The sequence below is a fragment of the Gavialis gangeticus genome, unplaced genomic scaffold (genome assembly GCF_001723915.1).
Source record: "Gavialis gangeticus isolate Ggan-Ray unplaced genomic scaffold, GavGan_comp1, whole genome shotgun sequence".
Classification (NCBI taxonomy): Eukaryota; Metazoa; Chordata; order Crocodylia; family Gavialidae; genus Gavialis; species Gavialis gangeticus.
The window spans coordinates 15,980,295-15,999,557 of record NW_017729008.1 but is presented as its reverse complement, the minus strand read 5'-3'; the positions used below and the strand labels follow the sequence as shown (position 1 = coordinate 15,999,557).

General features: G+C 41.9%; 1 protein-coding gene across 6 annotated transcripts in view; it reads left to right on the top strand.

Annotated features, from left to right (window-relative positions):
• Nucleotides 1-967: 967 nt before the first annotated feature.
• Nucleotides 968-19,263, top strand: part of KMT2E (lysine methyltransferase 2E) — a 112,974-nt gene continuing 94,678 nt past the window's right edge. For 2 of the 6 annotated variants that reach the window (XM_019509438.1, XM_019509439.1), the window contains exons 1-2: nt 973-1,232; nt 16,025-16,550. The gene's annotated coding sequence lies outside the window, so the exon portion shown is untranslated. Of the gene's footprint in view, nt 1,233-16,024; nt 16,551-19,263 lie in introns of all 6 variants that reach the window. The other 4 variants (XM_019509440.1, XM_019509436.1, XM_019509435.1 and 1 more) reach the window with 4 other exon arrangements.

Sequence of the window (19,263 nt, the reverse complement as noted above, 5' to 3'; positions counted from 1 at the left end):
GAAGAACGCGACGACCAACCCCACCGGGACGCCGGCCGCCATTTCGCGCAACAACAGGCAGAAACCGAGCGAGCGCCCTAGGGAGAAAGAAAGAGAGAGAAACACACATGCACACGTACACGCGGGGGTTAGACAGGGAAAAAACACCCACAGACTCCGCCAGGGTCACAAGACGTTTAATCGCCCCCTCCCCCCGGCTCGACGCCCCATTACAGCCGCCTCTGCCTCCAGCAGCAGCAGCTCCCTTCACCTCGGCTCCCTGCTGCCGCAGCGAAACCCCCAACTCTCCCTCTCCCCCAGGCAGGACTAGGCTACGGCGCCGCTGCTACTTCTCCTCCCGTCCCCCGCTCGCGGCGGCTCCATCGAGGCAGGGGAAGCGCTGCCAGCACCGCTTTTATCGGCTGCGCCGAGCTTGCGCACTGCGAACGGCTCGCTCGGCCCCTGGTGGGCGTCGAGTGAAAGCCCGGCCGCCTCCCTCCCCCCCTCGCGCAACCATCTCCATGCCGGAGGGGCCGGAGCCGGGCGGAGGGGGCTGTGCCTGTGCCTGTGCTGAGCTCCGGAGGCTCCAAATAAGGGAAGCCCCGTCCCTGCCCCCTGGGCGAGCGCCAGGAGCCGCCACAGCCCCGCGCACACGGGGAGCGCCCGTCCTCGCGCTGCCACGCGTCCCGCTCCGTGGCCTAGGAGCTCCCCGGGCAGCCTTCCCCACCCCCGGGCTCATCCACGCCTCGTCTGTCGGGAAGAATCGCCCCGATGTCGTGCGGGGCGACTCCGGCCCGCCCTGCCCAACAAAGCCAGGGCGACGCCCGCGTAAAATGGACCCCGGGGAAGCCTCCGCGGGCCCGGGCGGCGCCTCAGCCCACAAGCAAAATGGCGGCTGTTTGGCTTCGCCCTGGTAACCCTGCCCCTGCCAGGCGGGGCGGGCGAGCCCGTGCAGGGGGGGGGGAAGGGAGGGGAGAGCGGACGCCATTTTCCCAGAGAGGCAGTGACATAGGGAGCGTAGGCGGCTGAAAGGAGGGAGGCACGGGAGCCGCGGCGGCTGCGGGGTTGGTACACGGGTCCTGAGGCACGGGCGCTTCCCGGCGGGTCCCTGCAGGCTTCAGGCGCTCCGGGGTGTGCGGGGCTGAGCACTGCCCGGCCAGGGACAGCCGCAGTGGGGTTGCTGCATTGTTGTGGCCGGGCTGGGAGAGAGGCTCGGCTCGCCCGTCCTGCCGTCTGGCCTGCAACCATTCCCGGTGAGTGTCCGCGCGGGCCGGGCCGGGGAGGGGGCGTGTGCAGGCGGCAGTGCCTGGGGCTGCCCGCCGCGCTGCGAGACACGAAAGAGCCGCTGCCCCTCGTGAATATGGCGGGCTGTGGGCGCGGAGGAGCCGAAGGGGGTGGCGGTCACGCCAGCTGTGCGCCGTCCCTCGGGCCGGGAGGGGAGCCGGGCTGCCCGGGCGCTGAGGGGGAGGCAGTCTTCCCTCCTGCTCTCCCTGCTTGCACGTTACTGCTTTGTGGGGCTAAAATGGCTCGTTGTGGGCCTAATCTCCTCGCCCTCCACACCCCCCTCCCCCGCCCTGTGCAGCTCTCTGCACTGGGCTGTAACCTGGGCGATCAGAAAACAGTTGGGAAGAGTTTCTGTGCCCACTTGAAAGGGAGTGATTCTCCCATCCCCCTCCCTGGGAAGGAGCAGAAAGCAATAATTTGCGATGCCCCCGCCTGCTGGGTTTTGGTCTCTCGGTGCGCCCTGCCTGGCGCAGGTCAAATCTCCTCTGGAGAGGGATTGGGGGAGTGCTCCCTATTGCTGCAGACAGGGGAGGAGAAACAAACGGTTCACTAAAGAAGGGAGAAGAAATTTCACCTCGTTGGATTATTAAGGTCCTGTATTCCCCCTGTGCCCAGTCGCTTGGAAATGGAGGGTGGCTCCAAGCCTTGAGGTCCCCAAAATGATGTCCTCTCCCTCAGATTAAAGGCAGAATTTAAGGGCTGGGTCTGCATTTCAGGCTGCTTTTAGTCTCCGTTTATTTACATCCTCTTCAAAGCATTAATAACCAAACCGTTTTTGTCTTCCTGAGACCCATCTCAGTGAAAGGAAAGACTGGTCTGTGGCCGTAGGTAGTAGACGTAAGTGTTTGACCATAAACACGCTACTTTTGGAGTCACTTATTTAAAATGTAGAGTAAAAATTGTAATTTCCCTCTTTTGTCCTTTAGAGATTCTAAAAATGGCGGCCTCAGGCTGATGTTGTGGTAATCTAATCAGCTTGGGTCCTCCACACCCCATGCAGTGCGTTTGTCTGCAGCATATTACAGGTTTATTATGCTTAAATGAAAAGCCCAGTTTTTTTCCAATCTTGTACAAAACATATCTTGACTTTACTAGGATTAAAATGCAGTGTTCCAGCTGATTAATTTTATTGGTCGTGTGTGTGAAAGGCAAATGAACGAGACCACTTTTGCAGTGGGGGGGGAGAGGACAGACTCAAGCAGCTTCTTGGGGTGTGTGCGTTTCCTTGAGGTTATATGCATGCCATGCTAATCTCGCTTTCTGTTTTAAAAATAATTTGGACAAGTTCCTGTCTCTACTAATTAATTGAAAGCTGGCTGGGAGTATAATCTAGTGCTAACACAAAGACTGCTAATATTTATCAAATAAAGACAAAAGTTAGAACTACCAGATTCTTAGATCTCTCGTTTGTGAATGTCATATTCACTTTCATTCAGTAACACACCTTCTTTACGGGAGACAGTGGTCTTCATTGGCGATGCTGATAGTTTGAGAATATGAGAGTGCTATTTTGAGAATTAATATTCAAGGAGGCTTGCAGACAGAATTAAAAGCTGTTACTTTGCTGCTTTGGGTTTAAAGTTTGCATATGTGTAATTATTTGGCATGAGAATCTTTTAAATTCACTAAAGTCATATTTTGACGTACAGAAAAAGTGAAACTCGTTCCTTCTCTCTCCTTTCCCAAATGAAATATGAGCCTTTTAGTATCACCACTATAAATATGCTACAGTGTGCGTGTGTGGGAAGTGAGGGGGGGCAGGATGGGGCAGGGACTTATTCTTTGGTAGGTAATATATTGAGCACAGTTGTGATCTCCAGATCTTATTGCAAATATGGAAGCCTGTTGGGGGTTTAGTATGGGTAAGCTTCAGTTTTAAAAAGGTAAATGCAAATTTTGTCACTTTTGGACCAGTCTGTAAATTTTGTCCCTACTATAATGAGGGAAAAGTTTCCATTCTAATATATCGTTGGAATGTTCTGGATCTAGAGAAACAACAACAAAAAGATTTCTATTAAAATGGCATTTTTCTTTTAACTTAAAGAATTGAGCAGTGTTATTTCTAGGAGAGTTGATAGTCTTTCCTTTAGGTATGTATCATTTGAACAGTGAGATTGGGGGTAAGACCTGTGTTACAGGTTAATGCGCACCTTCCTTGTATTGAGGCCAAATACTGAGTGTCTGGAACACTTCAAGTAATGTGTTAATGATCTAGTAATGCATGCCCCATCGTATTTTAGTCCCATGATGATAGCATCTTTTAAAATTGAAATCATGTTTTATTTCACAGTATATATTTTAAAAAACAACAACTAGGGATTGTTAGAAGACTTGTGGTAAACTTCTGGGGGTTTCTAGATTAGAGAGATTTTCTGCTTTTTTTCCCCCTCTAGGTTTCTATTTTTTAATCAAGTGCATAAATTCCTAATAGTACTATGGTTTCTGTGAAAATATGAAGTGTCTGATTGGTTTTTGTCTCTCTAGGTAGTTGTTCCTATTTATGTGACCCTAGTTATGCTGAATTAGAAAACACTGGCAACATTTAATTTAAAATGAACAAAAATAGATCTAGAAGTAATTTGAACAGCTGGAACAAAAATTTGAAATTTCAAAAAATGCACAGCATTGTCTTTGTTAGCCGTAATTATTTTTGTACTATAAGACCTCCTTGGAAATTGGGAAATCTTCCAGAATCTTCCTCTGTGACCTTGGGTGAGTCACTTCAGTTCTCTATTTCTCACTTTCTCCATCTGTAAAATGGAGATAGTAATGCTTCCTTACCTTACAGGGCTCTTTTGAGGCTAAATTAATTTAAATGTTTTGAGGCACTGAGGTATCATGTTAATGATTTTCAGGGCAAAGTCTCTAAAGAAAACAAGAAATATATTTATGCCCTTCTTCCCCTTATCAAAAGGGGAGCCTTTGTGGGTTATACTGAAATCTTTAAAAGTTTTCATTTTAGGGAAATGTCCAATTGTGAATGAGAAATTTATCAGTATATCAGTATTCTTGAAATGGCAGACTTAATAGATGAATTAATATCTTTTTAGTAATTTGGGTTCCAGATCCTAAAACCATCTCTACCTCTGGGTAGCTGATTTCTATAGCATACATTTGATCATTAATCTGAAGGAGAACAATAATATTTTAAATTTTTTTTTTTTGAGAATTTGTCATAGTTCATGGTCTCAGATCTTATATATACATTATATATATGATCTGTGGTAAGGTTTTCATGTATAGAACTGAATTAGTATTTTGTTTGGAAATAATCTAAATTCTTGCCTAGATTCAAAGTTAAGACTTATGAAGTTTGAAGAATATATTTAAGCTTAATCCCACAAAGAATTAAATGCTAATTTTACGTACTAATATTGATGTTTTGACCATTTGTAGGGCAGAAAGTTAAGTGCCTCTGGCAAGTCTTGGAAGAGTGAGGGGGGTCTTTGTCCCAAGTAAACTTTAACCACTGAGTTAAGTGTTATATAATATACTCTACCAAAAAAAAAAATGGTCAGGAAAAAAAGTCTGGATGCACAAAAATGCTTAAGGGGCTTCCCTGCATCCTGACTTAAATAGCAGACTGAAGCTTTTAAATTGGTTGCTGGTTTTGTGATGCCAGCATAACCTATATTTGTACTGGTCTCAACATTTTGAGATTGGTATCCCAAACAAGTTAAAAACAGTACCTGGTCCAACGTCACAACCTGATAAAAATGTGGTAAAAATGGTACCAGGATTTAAATGAACCTTCAGTTTTATAGGGATGGTTCTTCCTTATTTGGGCATCTGTTGGTTGCTGACTAGATCTCCTAAGAGTCTGTATCACTGTTCTCTAGACTTGGAAAGCTATGTCAAGTTCATTGGACCTTCCATACACATACATTGTAGGCTTCTCTAGAATTATAGTCATATTAATGTTGTTTCATTTCTATTCTTACTAGCCAGAAAACTAAAAGGTACCTCAGCAGAAGTTAAACTTGTCTCCTGAAATAACATCTGCAGATCCATAATCATGTGCAGGAAAAAAATTGTAACTACGATAGAAAAAATGTAATAATAATTTCTCCTGCTACCTTTAGAGCCTGATTAAGATGGAGTACAACAAAAATGTATTTGAAAAATGATCATGGGCCTTCATAAACAGGAACTGGCTATCACAGAAACATTTTGGTTATCTTGCAGAATTTCTTATACAGTTTTTTTAAGATTCCTGTGCTGATAATTAGCTGGAGGAGCTCTCAGAGTACTCCCATGGATTTATTAATGCATTATAAAATGGTAAAAAGTCATCTTTATTATTTCAGTGAACCATAGAGACTGTAGTTTATTATATTATATTTTTACTGTTTGAGGATTTTTATTTATTTCTCTTTTTTTCTAAATAAGAATGTAAGAAAGTAGCTTACCAAGGCCTGCATAAATTCAAAGAGTACTTTCTTCCACGGGCCAAATGAACTTTTTGCTGTACATCCTATATGTTTTGAAAGGGTGAAGTACTTTGAACCCCCTGCACAGGCAAAGCGTGTTTAATGGTTTACGTCTATTACTTAAAGGGAAAACCACCATTTTTAAATATTCTCCTTCACTTGGGTAGAAATTTTGCCTGGGAATTGCTGGGTAGTTAGTATTTTTGTTTTGTTTTGTTTTTTGAAAGTCAGTTTACACATACAAGTACCAAAATACAGGCATGAAGTCCAGTTTTAAGGCAAGAATTTCCAAAGATATTTTTAATTTACTTTTAATATCTGTCACAGCAAAAGTTCTGCTATGAAGATGGTGTTTTCATTATTCCTGTGGCCTTGGTGGCTTTTCTGGGGAGCTTGGGTAAAATGTAATTTAGGTCATCTTTGATCACTTTTTTTGACTCCATAAATGAAATTATTGTGAAAACTAACTCAGATCAGGGTATGACTAATTTTAATGAGCTTTTTATGCATATTGTATAATTAAAAATAGCAACTACATTAATGTATGTTAAAATAGATGTAAATATCTGCATAAATTTAGCAAGATGATAATGAAAACCATGCAATATACTTTTCAAATGAAAACTTGAAACAGTTGAGAAGCAAGATTTTAATATTTTCAAATAATTTTATATAGTTATGAATTGGTTGTAATACTGATTTTTATTTATTTATTTATTTTTCCTCCCGCCCCCTCCAATTTGACCAGTTCTGGCAATATTCTGTTGCATTTGATTGTGAATTTTCTTAACTTTCATTTTGTCCCTGCTAGTCAGAGGGAAATTATGCCTAACTACTAAGTGTGTGGTTGTAAGGGAGCCATGCTTAAAGCCATCTGTCTGTTAAACTAGACAACTGATATTCCATGCCTAGACAGCTGATCATACCTTAACAGTTGGTTTAGATGGACTCTTTCACTACTGTGAAAATATTTTATTGCTGTTGCTACTTAATTTGAAAATTAGGATTGTAATATTGCAGAGAAGTATTTTTGTGGGTAGTTTCACAGATTCACAGAAGTTTTGATTGTTCTAGAACAGTTGGAAGCCAACCTTTTCGGCAGATATGCTACAAATTAGCTTCTTATCCTGCCCAAATGCTACTCTACTTCCCTTGCTCTTGCCCTATCTGCTGTTCTGCTTGCTGTTCCCTGCCCTGTCTGCTGTAGTGCTGCCTGTTCCCTCCCCAGTTTGCTGTGTGCCACACCCAAAGGCTCCCCATGCTGCATGTGACACCCAGTTCAAAAAAAATGGAGAGAAGTTACAGCTCTTCCCCTCAACTCTGGGTTTAGTTTTTTTGGCTTGCTCTTTGCTTAGAATGCAGTTTTGAAATAAGAGCTTGTTGACCTGAGAATAAAAAAAACCCCTCTTTATATCTTTCTATTTTTTTTATTTAAAAAGTAGCAATTATCTCAAAGGTTATTGGGATAGAGTTCCTCTTTTGGAGCTGGAATTTCAGTTTTCAGTTTCAACTGTAAGCATCTGATGAAACTGTTCATTTAACACATAATAATTGGAAAATTAAAAATAATCCCTGGAGGAAAAGCTATCTACTTTCACTTTTGAGCAGTCATTCACTTCCTGTTCCCTATGTTAAAAGTTGCATCTTATGCTTGCGTTGTTACTCTCAAATAAATTTTGTTACTGTTTGAGATTATGATAAAATGATTTCAGCCCAAAATGATGCTTCCACAGTTGATTAAAAACAACAACAAAAAAACCTATAACCAATCCAGTATATGGCTATCAAGAAATAACTCAGAGCTATTTGGGACCATAGTTTAGCTGCTGAAAATAGAGAGGAAGCTTTAAACAGCCATGAAAGATGAAAAACTTTTGAAGAGTTAAAAATTTAGTTTTCCTAGTTTAATCATTAAGCTTTCCTCCAACTTCTGAAAACTGATGAGATGAAAGTGGGAGTTTCAATCCAGGATCCATTCAAGTAAAATGCTGCTTAAAAGAAAGGGAAAACTTTATGTGTAGCGATCTGCATAAGTGGAAAGAACTGTAAAGTAAAAGAGAAAAAGATTTAATTGAATGGTCAGGTTTTAAGCTATTTTATGTGCGTAATATATTAGTAATTAGTGAAACAAATCGCATTGGTTGCTCACAAGATCTGAAACACTTACGTTGTTTCATCCAATTTTAATTGTAGCTAGCTAGTGAATATTGTAAAAACCTGGATTTTCTCCTGTCACATTAATATGAATACATTCTTAATCAGCAGCTATTCACTGTAGGAAAAAGGCATTTGAAAATTGATACTTAAAATATAATTTTTCAGAGGTTTATTATAATTAAGACCCTTCCATGGCAGCATTAGGTAGATGTTATGAAAAATAGCACAGTAATAGAGATGTAACTTGCTGGGCCTGCTTATTGAACACTGCGTAAAGATGGCTGTTGAAGTGCCTGATTTCAAATGTTAATTGTGAATAATGAGAAACAATAAATACTAATGAATGTAGTTAATTTTACTTCTAGAGAAGTTTTTGAATGTATAATATAACTTTTTAGGGAACAGTTTTGTGAATATCTTTAAACTGTTCTCCTGTAGTCGACAAATTCACTGAGATGTGAGAATTATATTTGGAATGAAATCAATATTTTTTTTCATTTATTAGATAGTTAAATTGATTAGCTTGATGTTTGCTACTAGAAATTTTTATTTTAGAGGAATTCTGCGTCTAATGGTACTAGAAAAGAGGTGAGACACCAAGTTTATTGTGAGAGATTAGATAAGTTTAATATTAATCAATTGGTATTTTCTGCAAATTAATAAAGAACAAAACTTGGCATTGTGCATTTTGTTATATTTATTTTCCCTCGCAGTAGATTGTCCTGGTAGAAATATAACACCTGTTTGTGGTTTTAAGCCCCGTTCAGGTGTTATGTATCTACTGGGAGAATTGTTGCTCTCCTCTTAGAAACTACAAGAAGTACACTTCTTTGAATTTATCATGGGGGGGGGAATATATCCCCTCCAGGATAAATTTGCATGTCAACTTGGAAGATCTTTGCTAAAGACTCTTATGCAAGAATGAGCACTCTTATACTTCTTTTCTTGATGATTTCTGAATGTTGGATGGAGCTTCAAGATAAATGGACCTTCTTTGAGAAAGAGAGAGCGTGTGGGATTTTTTCCTCCTTGAGACATTTAATAATTCTTAACAATTTTAGGGAGCTTGAAATTATGGCTGGAGACATGCTGTCGGGCTTATATTCCCTTTCCTTTTTTCTTTTTTGTTGGCTTCTGTAGAGAATGAGTGGCAATAAACTGAGGTTTTAAAATCAAAGAGCCAACTCTCTTCAATTACCTTCACTCTTTCTCTGAACTCTTTTTCGTTCTATTTGTCCCTTCCTTGATGCCTGCTGAGCTGATTCACTTATTCTCATTCATTCCATAGCTCATGTTTTTATTTCCTTTCTACTCTTCCCTCTTTTCCTCCACTACTCTTTCCCCCCCCCCCCTTCTTCTTAGCTCCTTTCAGTGTCATTCTTCTTCTTGGGGGAGAATGGGGAGGAAGTAAGAAGAGAGAAAAAATAAAGGGAAACCCTGAAAGCCTTCTAATGGACAGGTAGAAATCTCTAGAGAAATACATATTTAATTCCTTTCACCTGTTCCTGCATTAGTCCCATGTCTAATGGAGGGGCCCGTAGATATCTAGATCAGGGGTTCCCAACCTTTTTATGCTGCAGACAGGCAAACCATGAACTGAAAGTGACCGCAGACCAGCAGTAACCGGCACACTGCGGGCAGACAGCCAATCCTTTTTATACTTGGTGTACCAGGCTGTGGCTTGGAGGGTTGGCAACCCCTGGTCTAGATGAAGAGTGACCAATTTGTGGTATGCATGCCACTCTTGGTGCAAGCAGCCTCTGTGTGGGCACATGGCAGACTGGGGTGGGGACATTTAACACAGTGGCAGATGGAGCAGGGGGCAAAAAACAGAGCAACAGGTTGAAATGAGAAGCATGGCGAATGAAGCGGAAAGCAAATCGGATCAAATCAGATCAGGCAGGGAGCACACGGCAGGAAGCAGAAAGTGGAGCAGCTGATTTTGCATGGAAAGGGGTTTGGAGTGATACGTGGGAAGGGTGTGGGGCTATCTTGTGGCATGCTTGCCAAAAAAGTTGCCTGCACTGGCCTAGATGATAATGAAGTGGGCCTTGGAGCCTAGAGGAAACTAGCTTCCCTCTATGCCAGTTGCTGGGATTAATTAACAGCTGAATAACTGATGTAAGATTGCAGGAGAAAGAGGGTAAAAGACTCTTCAGGAGTAGGCTTCTGAGGATGGGATTAGTCATTTTGCTTTTGACTTGCTTATAAGTCATGTTAAGGGTCTTGCAACTTCTTAGTAACATTCTGTAATCAATAGTGATGGTATTGCTCTGTGTGCGTGTTAGGGATGTAAGTATCCTTTAAAAATTATCAGTTTAACCTCTTCTAATGATATTGGTTAAACGATAGCTCATTCCTAGTTTAGTGACCTCCAGCAGAAATAGCCCTGACCTCTTACGTCTTTGTTGTGTGCCTGGTGCTGTGCTGCCTTCCCCTTCCCTTCCTGGGGTTCTGTTGTGCCTTACTGCTGCAGCAGCAAGACTCCCAGCCCCACGGTTGCTCCCCACAGTAGTGGGGCCTGGGCAGGGTGACAGACTCCCTGCGCCTCCTTCCACACCTGTACTGCAGTGGCCTGGACATGGACAGCTCCTCTGTGCTTCCTGACAGGGCCTTCCCCAGCTGGCCCCAGGGAGGGTGTTCCAGTCCCAGTGGAGCATCCTCCAGCAGGTGTGCTGCATCCCTTCCCCTCTCCCATCTGTGGGACATACAAAGCAGTGATTCCCTCAGAAAGAAAGAAAAAAACCCCCAAATTATAAGTCCTAAAGTTGGAAGGGAGGCACCAGCCCACTGTGTAGTTTAACAACAGAGAAGTATGGTCTAAATGCCGACTGTCTGAAAATAATGTACAGATACATTGAAAAAAGTCAGTTTGTCTGAGCAGCTTGCTTCTCCAATGCTGATGAATAGAAAAAGCATTGTACAAGGGAGGAAATAAAAATACCCATCTTTTCTAGTAATATTTAACTTTGGGTTTATCTCCATTCCCTATAAAAGTGCTTTTGTTCTTTGCTCACTCCCTATTATACAAATAGATTACTCCAGGTAATTATACCCCACTTACCTCCATCTTCTCTCCCCATAGTTAACATGCAATTTTTACTTATACTTCTTCAGTCTTGCAAGTTAACTTCCTCTGAGAACATGTGCGAAGGAAGATGATATGCTTTGCTCAGATGTTCCATTAAGCAGTTTGCTTTTTTGTAGAGGTCAGGAAACAAAGTGTGTTTCACAGAAAATTTAGGAGTGAATATTATTCTAAAATTGGAACACTTAAAATGTCTGTTTGGCTTACCAAGTATGAATAAGCCCATTAATGCTTCTCTCCAAGGTCCATCATAACACTCAGTTAAAGAAATATATAAGCCATCGTACTCTTTCAGCCACCTGACAGTCTTTCCTTAAGTTGTAGATATTAGATGTATCTGGAGCCTAGAAGGGTATGGTTGCTGCAGTTTCCTCAAGTCACTTTTCAGCTAATAAAGTGTATACTCTCTGTTTTGAAAAGATGCAAGTTGGATGTGGAATGAGGATGGCAAATTGATGTGCAAGTCACCAGATCTTCAAATGGTGCTGATGCTAGGGCATAAATTAGGTGCATGCCTATTTGTGTAGAGAAACTTAAGACTCTTCTGTTTCCATCCCATACTTTTCCCCCTCTCAAACATATAACCAGAATTATTGTTGCTTTTCTCCCTCTAGGCCCTTCCTTATATTTCTTGGAGAGAACTTTCTAGTAATACAGTGCATTATGAGTCCCTCTTGAAAACTGCGGAAGATCTTAGGATAAGATCTTTCAATTACTGTAAATATTCTAATGCTTTAAAATACCTAAAATGTATGTGGTCCTACCTAGTTGTTTATAGTATATTATAGAAGATGTAGGTTTTTTCCAGCAGAAAGCTGCATCCTTCAGTACCTTCATTTGGTTCTGCCTTCTGTACATGGTAGTCTAAACCGGTAGTGTTCAACTCATTTGGCCACATGGACCAGATGAGTGGTGTGGGGACAGTCTGTCATCTGGCCTGTCGGGCTGGAATCTGGTGGCAACATTAATTGCTGCAACTCCCAGAACCATAGCAGCTGCCACTCCTTTCACCACCAAATTTCTGGCCCTGCAGGCACCCTTGCAAGTTGGATGATGTGACTTCATGCTGTGGATCTGGCCCATAAGGCTCCCTATGGGTCAGGATTAGCAGTGGCAGCATTTTATAAAGGTGCATATGCCCCCTGCCTTCTGACTGACTTCAGATGCACATGGCTAACTGCCTCATGCAGCGCCATGGGCCACATCTGGCCTGCAGGCTATGTCTTAGTCATCCCTGGCCTAAATTATCATCTCAGTGTTCTTGGGCTTTTCTTCCCTAATTAAGAGGCTGGAATATTTCTTGCTATCCACCTAGCTTGTTAGAGGTCAGTATAGTTTCAAAGTTGGTAGGGTCAGAAGGACCTGAGCAGATCATCAAGTCCAACCCCCTGCCATGGCAGAAAAAAGTACTGGGGTCAAACGACCCCAGCAAGGTGTACATCTAGCCTCCTCTTAAAGACCGCCAGGGTAGGAGCCAGCACCACTTCTCTTGGAAGTTGGTTCCAGATCCTAGCCGCCCTGACAGTGAAGTAGCGCCTCCTGATGTCTAGTCTGAATCTACCCTCTGCCAGCTTGTGACTGTTATTTCTAGTCACTCATGGTAGTGCTCGGGGAAACGGGGACTCCCCCAATGCCTGCTGGTCCCCTCTGACTAGTTTGTAACAGGCCACTAAATCCCCCCTCAGCCTTCTCTTGTGGAGGCTGAACAGGTTCAGGTCCCTTAGCCTCTCCTCGTAGGGCCTGCCCTGCTGCCCCCTGATCATGCGAATGGCCCTCCTCTGGATCCTCTCCATGTATCTTTTCTCAAATTATGGATTGATCAGTTACTGTAGAAGGTATGAAGTTCTACAGTATGGAACATTATAGGAGCAAATCAGGGATTCTTTACTAAAGTATAGCTCTTTCAGATTTTCTTTGATGCAATCAAAAGATCTATTAGTGGCGATTGCATGTAACTGCTAACAGACTGTTGATTTCATTTGCTTTCCAAGAATACAATTTCTTCGAATCCTTATTGTCCTGCTGTGCAGATTTTTACTAACTGAGTCTCAAGTCCTGTGTGTGGCCAAAAGCTCATTGTTCTATATGTAAATGAAGGAGTACCAAATTGGCATTTCAAAACTTAGTTTGTTTCTTTGCCCTTCCTTCTATAAAGAACTAGCATGTTTGAAAAGGTGTATGTGTTAGACATTCAGGTCTTGCATGATCTGAAAAAATATGGCTGTCTGGAGAACGACAAAATTTCTAATATGTTAAGTACATGAAACCTGATTAAAGATATATGTGAACTTTATTTAAACTATTCAGTTTTTACTCTTATTTAGCTAAGGTAATGACATAAGTTCTCTTTTAAGGCTATAATATTCCCCACCCCCTCAAGCATAAGAATAAATAGTAAAAATAAGACAGAAATTTTAAAGTAGAAATAAAACACAGATTTGTAACAAACAAGGTGAAAATGACTGGAAAAAGCAACTAAGGGAAGTAGTGGAATCTGTCTTTTTAAAGTTTTTAGATCCAGTCTTTCTGGAGGATTCTGCTTCAGTTAGGATCAGTAGAGGGCTTGCTATAAGAATTGCTGTTTGACCTTTTGTGTCCTGTGTTTTATAGGTAGTCCCTTCTGGTCTTGCCAACTTTGCATAGATTCAGAGTTTCTATTTAATATCTAAATGGCCCTTCAACAAAAATAGGGATGGGAAGTGTGATACACTATTTCTGATGTCTTGCCTATGTAAGAAAAATGCATCTATTTGGAGAGTCTTTACATTTGAGTGCCTTTTGCCATCTAGAACTAGAAATTACCACTTTGAAGGGACATCAGCTTGAAATTCACCATTAAGATCTTGTGTCGCACCTTTCTGTAAGTCCCTCTCCCAGTTTTATGATAAACTTTCCATGCTTTTTCTCTTGTTATATAATAGCAATTTTTCTATGATTGTCAAGTTTTGCATCTGTATGCACACACTGGAAGGAGGAGAGCCCTGTTGTTGCTGTCCATAAAGTGCACCAGCAAGTCCTTTACACTGCCTTCATGCAGCTTTACCAGTGCAAAATCTTCTCTTCAGTTCCATGTCTGCTCCAGAAATACTGTGTATTATTTAATATAATAAAGGAAATCAGAATTTTGGAATAAACAATACATAGAGGCAATAGAAATCTAGTTAATACAAAACCATGGAAACCTGTTTGCTGTCTGTCTGTAAGAAGGGAAGAATTTCCCAGCCGTCAGGCACCTGGAAGTGGTTAATTGGTAGACTACGGAACATTATGGAAATGGCACACAGAGACTAGCTAGCAAAATATATGGTACCCTCTAGTTTTCCATCTCAAACTTATAACCCATAGCTGTTCCATCCAGCATTTGTCTTGTGAGAAACTGGACTTCTTTCTCTCCTCTCTCTCCCCTTGTGGTCCTGGAAAAAAATATGAGAGGAAGAAGAATCTGCTAGCTCTACTGAAAAAGCAGTCCTGAGGCCTCAGCCAGTTCTCCAACCTTCTCCCCCCTCTCCACACATGCACACTCCTCTCCCTGTTTTATACAGCCCATCGAAGTAAAAGGAGCATCAGGATTGGGACTAAAAAATGTTAATGTATTTTGTATTTTGAAAACTAATTGACCTGCATGTGTGCTACATTTGAATTCTTCCACTTCCATGTGGTGCCAGGCTAAGTGAAAGCGGGAGAAGAGGGTTCTAAATGCATTCTACTGTCACAGACTGGTATTAAAAGGACACAGAACCACAGGATGCATGTGAACTTCATTAGATCCCAAGAATAATATTGTGTATGCAGAATATCTTGGTGACAATGAGTAACTTAGTTGCTAAAGCTTAAATGGATTTTAAAGCCTCAAAGATTTAATAGTTTGCAATCTAAACATGTTTTGATCCATTTCCATTTTAATCTTTTGGAGGAAAGGAGATTCCAAAAAGAAAAAACATAGCACTGTGATTAAACTTAAGGGAGGGTGATCTCAAAATAACAAGACTCAGATGCAAGGAAACTAATATCCTAGACTTGTTATGGAAGTTACATAAGAATGCCATAGTTAAGTCACTTAACTCATGCATTTATGCTAAATTAAGAAGAGCTGGTGATGCAGGAATGCAAGACTTAAAGTTTATATGCTTGAATGATAAGGTTCAAAGAGATTATTTCTAATAAACTAAAATCCTTCAAAGGCTGAAAATCCAGTCCAGATAAAGTCAATAAAAGAAGTGCATGCAGTTTACCTTGCATAATTTAATATGAAAATTTGAAGTAGGAGGTCAAAGAGGAGATTTGAAAGGCAATTAGGAAAAAAACCCGACCCTTTTCTTAACCTATCAATTCTCTTACTTTTTTTTAATATTAAAGGGGGGTAGTAAAGGAGGGTAGAGAAACTTCATAAAAGCTAAATGGCTTCCTTTTATTAGTTTTTCAGAAAATAGGATATTTAAGGGGCCTGACTGTTTTATGTAATAAAGATGGGGTACTGACAGGCTAATAGCAGCAAGGAAATGTTGGAACAAATTAGTAAATTAGACACAACTACTGAGAACTTCCAAATTAAATAATTGTAATAATAATTAAATGTGTAATTTTTGTAAGAGCTTTGTTTTGTTGGATATTATGTTAGTCCTCCACATAACATTTTACTTGTCTAACAAAGAAACATATAGCATGGTTCTAGAAAATGTGGACCAGTTATTTTTTAGTACTGGGTAATTTAGTTGGACTGATAGGTTCATTTGGAATAAAAAGATAAAATGACTGAGCAGTCTATTACTACTTGAAATGTTGCAGTAAAATACTGCATAAAATAGTGGGATTATGTATGTTGTGTATTGTATTTGGGTTTCAACAGGACTCTTCCCTCTCCCCAGTTTCTTTTTTTTTAATAGCAAAATGTATAATTCATGTATGGAACTCTTTAACTTAAAATGGTATGTTTGGGGAAAATTGGGTTGAAAACATTTAAACATGAAAACATTCACAATGTTGAGAGCTTTTACTGTGAGACTAGATAATAATCCAATTACTAAATAATGGGGATTGGGAAGAGCCTTTCCCTGTGGGTAGGCTATTCATTATTTATTCTCTACAGGGTTTGTTACATCTGCTGGACTACTAGCCTCATCCAGTATGGCGATTCCTGTAGTCCAAGCACCTGCTTTGGAGAGTTGTGTAAAGAACCATAAGATGGACACCTTGGGAATATTACAGTGCAACACATGGGACATTTCTGGGTCTGGACATGGCGTAAATGATTCCTCCCTTCTCTCCTTGAGATTCCACTGCCCGCTATCCAAAATGACAGTTTTCAACATGTTATGGTATTTTCGGGACATAGCCTGCAGCCATAGCTGCAACAGTGCACTTTTGTCTAGTGCAGATGGACCCTGTACTTGAGATTTTTTTCCTTTAGGTTGAGTGCTTGGTGTAAAAGAGAAATGTCAAAATATTGGCAATACGGTACCCTCTTCTTTGAAGAATATCATTGCAAGCAACGCAAATTTTGTTCTCTGAGCTAGCTGCTGGTGACTGAATACCACATTATTTTGCAGCAGCTGTTCCTGGTTGGAGTAACATTGGAGGGTTCTGCATCCTGGTCTTTTTGCTGAAGAAAGAAGGTTGGTATGTCCTGAAATCTTAAGATGGTAATCAGTAGCAGGCCAAGCCTTTGAGAGTCTTGTGCAAAGGTTCATTTCTGGGCCCCCATGCTCTTTACTAGATAACCACACCAAAATAATTGTAATGCATCTGGGGCCCCTTTTAGTAGCCCCTTGCAAGGAATTGGAGCTGGCACTGTCCTACCACCACCCCTGTGGTAATAATAAATGAAGAATCCTTGATGATCAATTTTTTTGTGAAAAGTCAAATGTCAGAGATTGATATATTTTACACTTTGTGTAACTGAGATCTTTCTCCTTCCCTTAAAAAGAAAATTCATCTGTTGTAATGTTGTCTGGCAAAATGCATTGAAGTTCATCACTTCTCTTGCTTTATACAAAATGGTTGAAATCTGGCCAAGAACTAAATGAACCAGCGTACCACTAGAAGACTTAAATGTAAATTGCTTGCTATGGAAAAGGCAAGAAAATGGACACTTTTTTTTTCTCCTGACTTTGCTGCCTCGTGTTTACATTTTTAATACTGAATTTGTGCTGCTGTTGCCTTTGTCCCTCCACCCCTCTGCACTCTGTTGTGCTGAGTGCTTCCTGGTTGACTTCCTGTGGCTGTGGCAGTGAATTCAGTCCAGACCTTAGGCACCCGGTAGTATGCAAGTAGGTTACTTTAAGCCACACATTTGTAATAAAAAAATCTATATATACCTTCATAAAATGAATAGGCTCTCTTCCTTCTTTAGTAAACACTTTGAATGGTAGTTTATTAGTTTTGTGATTCTGTGGCTTACCAGTTTTCCTCCCTATATAATATTGCCCAGGCAGACTCACTAATGTTCACTTTTTGGCTAAAAGATTGAATAACTTGAGCTTTTTTGCAAGTTGTATTTAGGGTCAAGAATTAATTTTACCCTGCAGGCAGATTGGTATGGACTGTGGGGTTTTTGTTTTCTTCTAGTGGGGGGCATGGCCACCTACACAGGATCTCTTGAGCATATATTAACATCATTTCATAGAAGGAGGACGTTGGCTGCTGTGGTTCCCCTGCCCTGCCTGTGGGAGGTTAGGGTGCTAGGCCTGTGTTGTCAGAGTTGAGGGTAGTCTTACGTAGATCTTAGATTATGATCATATGGCATAGTTTGGATAGGAATGAATCCTGCCTGAGGCAGAGGGTTGGACTAGGTCAGTGTTTCTTAACATGTGGGTGGTGACCTAAAAGTGGATCACAAGAATATATGAAAGGGTTGTGAATAAACTTTAAAAATGCATTCTCCTTTAAAGGAGAAAAATGTGGGAAACTGGGAAGGTATGGGGGGGCATGTGCCCCCAGATCCGTGCAGGGCAGGGTGGGCTGTTGCTGGGGGGCTGGGGCTGTGCCAGGTTCTTTCTGCCGGGGGCTAGGCTGGGTTGTGCTCGGGGCAGGCAGCAGCACTGGGAGTGGGGGTTGGGGGCCTACGGTGGATTTTGAGGTGGCTGCAGTGTGTGTCCCCCCACCCCATCTCCCCTCTCCTGTCCCCTCCTCCCAGAGGTGCCACTGCCCAGCCCGAGCACAGCCTGGCCCAGCCCCCAGGGAAGATCCTGGCGCAGTGGCAGCCAACTGACACGTGAAGATCTATGGGATGCCTTCCTGGGGTGCATGCAGTGGTGGGAGCGGCCCCCTCACCGATGCCCCCTGGACAAGCCGCAGCTCCATCCCATGCCCCACCCCAGCTGGGCATCACCTGCTCCAGCCCCACTCCCTCCCTCACCACAGGGGACTCGATGTGGCTCCCCCCAATGCCCCTTCCCTTGCCTGTCCCCTTCCACCGCAACAGACATACCAGCTGGCCACTACTCTTCAAGCTGCTGGCCTCTGTATGGGAAATCAAATCGATATCAGCTGATATGCCTCCTTAAAAACTGGCTATTAGTATTGGCTTAAAAAATCTCTATCCATGCATTCCTGCTCTTTCTGCATTTCATTTGCTGACGCAGGCTTTCCAGATGTTTCAGATTTATTTTCTGACTGTCTGGATTGGTAACACCAAAACTGACTGAAAAAGCAAAGTTCCACCCAGAGTATAAGTATAAAATGTTACAAGTGAGGTGCTCTTTTTCAGCCACTATTTCTTATTAAGTTTTCTAGATATGCTCTGGTAACTTCTCAAAACCAACAGCTCAGCTTCATCTGTAAATAAATGAGTAGTAAAGTCACCAGGGAATTATGCTTCATCCAAGAAGCACAGCTAAGTAAACTATACTGCACTTATTCAGTATGAAAGCGCTGCAGATAATGGATCTGAAGTATACCCCTACAAGTAAACACAGATATTCATTTGAATACTATACCTTGCTTCTTCCACCAAGGGAAGCTGGATAAGTTAATGGTCATTAGGTATACATTCACTTGTTACTGCAGTTTGTGGAGTGGAGAAAGGTGCATCGTGCTATTTGTGCATGTCTCTCCAGCTCCCTCTAATCCAGCTGTTCCCAATGCAGTGTCCACGGTGCTATGCTGCCCCCCAAGGTTTATTTCAGGTGCCTGCACGCATTTTCACAAGCAATAAAAATCGTCATTCCAACAAAAAATGCTGTCACTGCCAGTTGAACTCAGAACAGCAACATTTCAGCATTTTTTTTTTTCACAGGCTGTATGCAAAGGCCGCCAAAATGAGAGCAAGTCAGTCTGAAAGATGCAGTGACAGAGTGGTGCTTACTACTCCCTTCCCCAAATGAAAGT